Raw genomic sequence first — 6,777 nt, 5'->3', positions numbered from 1 at the left:
GGGAGAAACTACGCACGTGCGCAGGCGCCACACAAAGCCCCCCCCCCACCCCCCCTGCACCAGAGCAAAACGGGAGAGACTACGAACCGTCAGAGTAGGAAACAAAGTAAAACGTCATAAAGAGGTTAAAGAACAGGGACAAACACATGGAGAGCAGGTTACAGAACAAAGCCCCCCTGCCCAGAGTAAAACGAGAAAGACTACGAACCGTCTGACATGCCGCAAGCAGGATAAAGCGAGGTCAGAAATAAAACACAGAGTAGGAAACAAAGTAAAACTTTATAACGGGATTAAAGAACGGGGACGAACACATGGAGAGCGGGTTACAGATGATGAAAACTGGAATGCAACAGCTTCAAAAAAACCTAGGCACGAAATACATGCACACCGAGATACAGAATATAAAGGCAGAAACAACGACAGTTAAACGTCCACACCACACAGCGGAGGCGGACCTGGAAGGTGCAGACGCCTACATCGTGCGTCGGAAGGCGCGGTAAAGTACAAAAGGCAAAGGCGCCTACACAGCATGGTAAAAACCGACATAATACGGAAGGCACAGGCGTCGCCGCCATATTGTGAGTGGCACTAATGCGTGGTGAAAGCGCAGGAGGAGACATAGTAAAACAAGAGGAGTCAACACCCCACCCCAGAGTGAAACGGGACACACTACGGAGTCCACAAAGGTTCATACATCAAACCCGAGATGGTACGGACACGCGTCTGAAACCGCGGAAGCAAAACTGTCTCGGCTCCAAAACCAAACAGCTCAACAACTAACACAGCTTTGACACCGAGCCCGCGTGGACAGATCTAATGAACGTGGACGCCTACAACGCGCGTCTCAAACTGCGTAGGCAAAGCAGGCACGGATTCAACACGACACAGCTCGAGTAACCGAGATACAAACATGCACCTGCCTGGATATAATTAATGAACGCAGGCGCCTACAACGTGCGTCTGAAATGCCGCAGACCAGGCAGGCACTGCTCCAAAAAGAAAGAGCTTGACTAAACGAGATACGAAGTGAAACGGGAAACACTACAGAGTCCGCAGTGCTCCACAATGCACCGCATAATAGTTCGGAAAGAGCTTCGTAGTAACAGTGGGGAGACCCAGAGTGACACGGGCGAACGCTCCGTATTAAACACACGTCATCCTCACATGTCCAAACTATACAGCATAGGTGAATCACATTACAGTGATGCATTATTAACAGTACGATAAACATCACAGTATCGCAAACAAATGAAAATTATTACTCGAAAAAGGGAAAATATATTCACCACGGACCAGGTGTCATTGAAACAAAAGCAGAATAAAGCGAGATCAGAAATGAAAGACAGAGTAGAAAGCAAAGTAAAACATCATAAACAGGTTAAACGAGGGGTCCAAACACATGGACAGCAGGTTACAGATAATGAAGACCGGAATTCAAAAGCTTCAAAAACAAAAGCTCGACTGACCGAGATACAAACTGAAACAGGAAACACTACGGGGTCCGCAGTAGTCCACAATGCACCGCATAATAGTACGGACGGAGCTCCGTATTAACAGTGGGGGGCCCCAGAGTGACACGGGCGAACGCTCCTTATTAAACGTGCGTCATCCTCACACGTGGCTGCCCAGCGGGCACGAGTTCAAAACGCCGGGGGTAGGCGAGCGAACCGAGCAGGGGGCAGAGCCCCCTTGTCAAAGACAGAATGTTCGTAAAATGAGTGCTTTGAAATAAACACACAGCACATTTTATTTAGGTGTGCTCTCCAAAAGTTGAAGTCAATGTTTTATTGTTTTAATATTCAAAACTTGTATCAAGCATTCTGCCTCAGGAATACTCAGTACTTTTTTTTAGAAGAAGTTTTTAGGAAAATCCAATTTAATTTACAGCATACACTGGTAATGAATAATAGACTGTTTTGCATCTTGCAGAAACTGTCCGTGGCTCCTGGCAAGCTACAAGAAGCACACTCTTAGTTGATTTCAAACACTGTTAAAACATAGAAATACTTTATTTGATGCAAATCAGATTTTTTGTAATTGCTCCATATAAACTCCAGAAGACACTCTGATAGTCAGAGATCCTCAGACCTCATCAAGTGAGCTGATCATCATGTTTGCTGCCCGTGTACTTCACGCCATGGCTGCCCTTGCTGTTCTAGCCACACTTGCTGCTGCTGATGTGGTGAGTATTACTACTGTACTACAAGAGCTTTTGCATAATTCTGTGTCATTCGTTCATGGAAGTATTCAGATTTTTAATTTAGTACTTTGTACAAGCCTCATTGGCAGCAATTCCAGCTTTGAATCATTTGGTAAGTTTCTACAAGCTCTCAAACTCCATTAAATTGGTTGGACTGCTTCTGTAAACTTTCATCTTCAGGATTTAAGTCTGGGCTTTGGTTCGTCCACTCAAGGACACTCAGAGATTTGTTCTGAAGCCAGTGCAGTGTTGTCTTTCTGTATGCCGCAGGTTATTCTCATGCTGAAAGGTGAACTCTCACTCCAGTCTGAAGTAACATATGCTCTGAAGCAGGTTTCTTCAAGGATCTCTTTGTATTTGACTACATTCATTACATTTTGTCCAGTATCATTGTAACTGCTACTTAGAATCACTTTAGGAATGATACTGGTAGGTGATAAGCAGAGCATGGTCTTCTTCAAGACATAGGCCTTAGAGTTTTTATTTATCACACCATAGAATCCTTTCCATGATGCTCTCAGAATTCCAATCAGGAGTTAGCCGTCATAAATGACTGATTGATGGAGTACTGCTAAGATGTTTATCTTTCTGACAGCTTCTCTTATCTCAGTAGGTGATTTCTAAAGCTCTCTTACGCTAACCATTGGGTTCTTGCTCACCTGCCTGACTAAGACCCTTCTTACCCAGTTACTCAGTTTGGCCAGACAGCCAACTCTAGGAAGGATCACGATGGTTCCAGACTTTATGCATTTCACACTTATTGAGGCCTACTTTGCACCTGGGAACACTCAAAGCTTTACAAATGGTTGTATACCCCTGCCCTGATCTATAGTATGTCTCAGTAATTTGATCGTGGAGGTCTACATGCAGTTACTTGGACTTCATTGTTTGTTTTTTTTCCTGATATGATGTGTGAAGTGCAGACCTTCCATATACAGGTTCAGGTGTGACTTTCTAAACAACATCCAGTCAATTCAGTTTGCCACAGATTTATTCCAATCAAGTTCTAGACACGTCAGCACAAACTGGACTTCCACTGAAAAAGATCTGAATATTTACAAGAGATTTCTTCTTATGATTTTTAATAAGTTTGCATTCCCTTCTGAAAACGTCTTCACTTTGTTATTATGGGTTACTGAGAACAGATTGATAGGAAAATGGCAAATTTATCCACTTAAATTAAGTGTGTATGAAGTGGAGGTGTCTGAATACTTTTGAATCCAATGTATATTAAAACAGCTGCATGATTCCATCGACTCCTTCATTAAAGAGTACTTATCAACAACAACAACAACAATATTTATTTATATAGCACATTTTCATACAAATGATGTAGCTTAAAGCACATTACAGGATGAAGAAAAAGAAAAAAGACAAATAAAAAAAATAAAATTAAGCAATGCTAATTAACATAGAATAAAAGTAAGGTCCGATGGCCAGGAGGACTGAAAAAACAAAATGAGAAAAAAAAACGAAATCTGCAGGGGTCCCAAGGCCACGAGACCACTCAGCAACCCCAAGGCATTCTACCTAACATAAATGACCTCAATCAGTCCTCGTGGTTTTCAGGCTTCACATGGAAAAACTTGATGATGATGGTCAAATGGACATCTGGCCTTCAATCCATCAGTGTAGGGACATCATGGTGCTTTGATTGGGTGATGGTGGCCCAGATCACCACCACAGAAAACTGGAAAAAGAATAGCAAAGAAGGTAGAGGTTAGTACGGATTTCAGAGCTAGCATGAATTATAATGATAATTAAATGCATATACAGAAGATCAAGATTAAACTAAAATGAAGCTATGAGAAAGCCATGTTAACATAATGAGTTTTTTTCGCTAATAAAAGATACAAAATCATGACTGTTCTCCTCTAAGGAGTGTCATAGCTGTCCTCTTGTGTTTTAATAATTGCCTAATAAACTGAATTATAAAGAAGTGTCCTGCTGCAGACCTCTGTGGCTTTATAATTCAGGAGCTCCACTGAAAAGCCAATTGGTTTGCAGTTTTATGTCACCTGACTTATACAACAAAACTCCAGGAAGGGTCTGGCTGTGGCCCACAGAACTACAGGACACTCCTACCACAAGACACACCCACTAAGAGACACGCCCACTTGATGGTCGCTGTTACTCCTGAGGAAGTCCTCCCTCCCACAACCCTCCCCTTAACCGCATTGTAAGGAAGTTTTTGTTATGTTTTGGCCAGCATTCCACGTCTGGCTGGGGTTCAAATGTCTCTTTAATATGTGTTTTGATCATTTTTATTTTTGTTGTCATTTCTGCATATCTTTGTATCTTTTATTATGTGCCATGTGTTTTATGGCTGCTGCCTTTCACAGAAGATTTTTACTGTTAAATATAATTTCTCTATTTGATGCTGTATTGATTAATGTATGCTTGTTGGCAGATAGCTTTTGTCTATATGTCTCTTGTAAAGTATTTTATTTAAAGACTGCATTGACCCTGCCTTGTTGTTACTCTTGTACAAGTTAAATATTGATAACAAAAGTGTGCAATCCAGAGTAGCACACATTTGACACCGATGGTCCGTTTATCAGTAACTTTCAGGTTCATAAGAAATGCCCACTAATCACATATTTCTATAATTAACTGTGTTTTCAAGAAGTGTGAACAACAGCTGTAGTTCAGTCTTCTCTTTCCTGGTGCTATGGTGACTCCACATGCGTGGTAATAATTAAGATATACACCCCATCCTGTGTGGGCTTCATGAATTTGACATTGACAGGCCCCAGGAGGCACAGCCACTAACATTCACCTTCAACAGACTGTTCTCAATCTTATAAAGTCTAGAAACAAAAACGCAGTCCCTTGTAGTTTTTTTAAATACACTGTCATTGGTTAGTTCTCTGGTGTGAATTTTTTTTGGATCATTGACCCTTGTGCTTTATCTTTTGACCGTTCTTGGAATCTGTGCACTGAGACTTGTTTGCCTGTTGATTGCCATGCTGAAGCAACTCCTTTTGCCTTTGTCCACCTCAGAGATATTTTTTGTACCACAGGATGTTTTTGTAAATTTATTTGCATGTGCAGCCGGGGTTTGATGGCTTTCCCCCCTTCTTAGTGAGTATTTTGAATCATTAGTGGGTCTTATTCTTAGTAACTATCTATTTCATGATTGTTTAATGAGAACAAAGCACTAGCTAAGCCTTGAATTGGGCTTGGGAAGTACAATGCAAACGAATGAACATTTCACAGAGAGTGAATGTTTATAAGATGTGTCCAATTTGATTGATCATCAATGGAGCAGAGCTGCATTGAATCACATTTATTGGCCAAGTGTGTTCACACACAAATAATTTAATTTCTTATTTTATGATGACACTTTAAGTACGGTTACAAGACAATTGTACACGTAATTGATAAATTAATGCCTGACATAAAGAGAAAACAAAAAATATTAACATATTTGAAAAATCGGGCAGTGCTTTCATGTCAAGTGCTGATTCAAGTACGGAGAAGACCCTCTTTCAGACAACTGGAAGTTTAGCCGCACAGGACCACTTCAGATAGCTGCAGTGCCAGCTCAGCGTGTGAACTCATATATCTCATGGTGATTGGAAGCTTTAAAGTTGAGCAACTTCCCCATTAATTGTTTCATCTTTCTGTCTTTCAGATGCAGCCTAGAGCTGTAAATTCTCCTGTTGTTCCACCGTGGTAGAGGCCTTTGAATTCTTAGATTGAAGAATTCATCACTGGAGCAGAACCACTAAAGGAGCTGTCTTTTTACTCCTTCTTGTTTAACAATGGCTCCAATTCTGTTTCACCAAGTTCAAGAATAAAATCTGCTTGCAAGTCTCCTCATGACTGATTATTGTGCAATTTTGTTAGCCAATGTGACATTAAGCATACAAAGGGCAAAACAGAGCAAGAAATACAGAAATAAATACAGAAATAAACATCAGCTGTATGTAAGAATATCACAAGACAAGGGGGGTGGTGGTGATCAGATTGAGTAGGCCAGCCGAATTAACTGTGAGCTAAGTAAACTGTTCTTTTATCTGCTAGTTTATTCTCGGCTTAAAGTGGTTGTTACGCACAGCTTCTCCATTTTTATACATTGCACATTGGTAGTGTTTTATTTGTACTGGCAGTTCACATGTCTGCCCCTCCTTCCACCTTCAATCAAATGTCAGTGTATCTCAGACCTCACCCCTAAAATTAAAACCATGTGTCTAATATTGAGTATGTCCCCCTCATGCCACCAGAACACCTCTGACCCATGTAACAGTTAGTGACTGCACCCCGTCTCGCCCTGGAGTGGTGTATATTACCACCAATAAACCCGGAAGATGACAGCAAAGGTTCAACCAATGATAATAATAATAATATTAATAATGTTTTATGTATATATAGCGCTTTCTTCACTACTGAGAATGCTTTACACAGTGAGTGCGGAGTCATTTCAACCACCACTAAGGATCATGTGACGGTAGCCATTTTTGGGTCAGTATTTTTTGTACCGCAGGATTTTTTTTAATTTAAATTTATTTGCAAGTTCAGCCAGGGTTTGATGGCTTTCCCCCTTCTTAGTGAGTATTTTGCATCATTTGTGG

The 6,777-nt window shown here is 41.1% G+C and overlaps 1 long non-coding RNA gene across 1 annotated transcript; it reads left to right on the top strand.

Annotated features, from left to right (window-relative positions):
- Positions 1 to 1,958: 1,958 nt before the first annotated feature.
- Positions 1,959 to 6,019, top strand: LOC127527273 (uncharacterized). The gene is made up of 2 exons (XR_007934572.1): positions 1,959 to 2,182; positions 5,838 to 6,019. It is a non-coding gene; the product is annotated as an uncharacterized LOC127527273 (long non-coding RNA).
- The last annotated feature ends 758 nt before the right edge of the window (positions 6,020 to 6,777 follow it).

This window comes from Erpetoichthys calabaricus, chromosome 3 (assembly GCF_900747795.2).
Source record: "Erpetoichthys calabaricus chromosome 3, fErpCal1.3, whole genome shotgun sequence".
NCBI lineage: Eukaryota > Metazoa > Chordata > Cladistia > Polypteriformes > Polypteridae > Erpetoichthys > Erpetoichthys calabaricus.
This window is presented reverse-complemented; position numbering and strand designations above follow the sequence as displayed.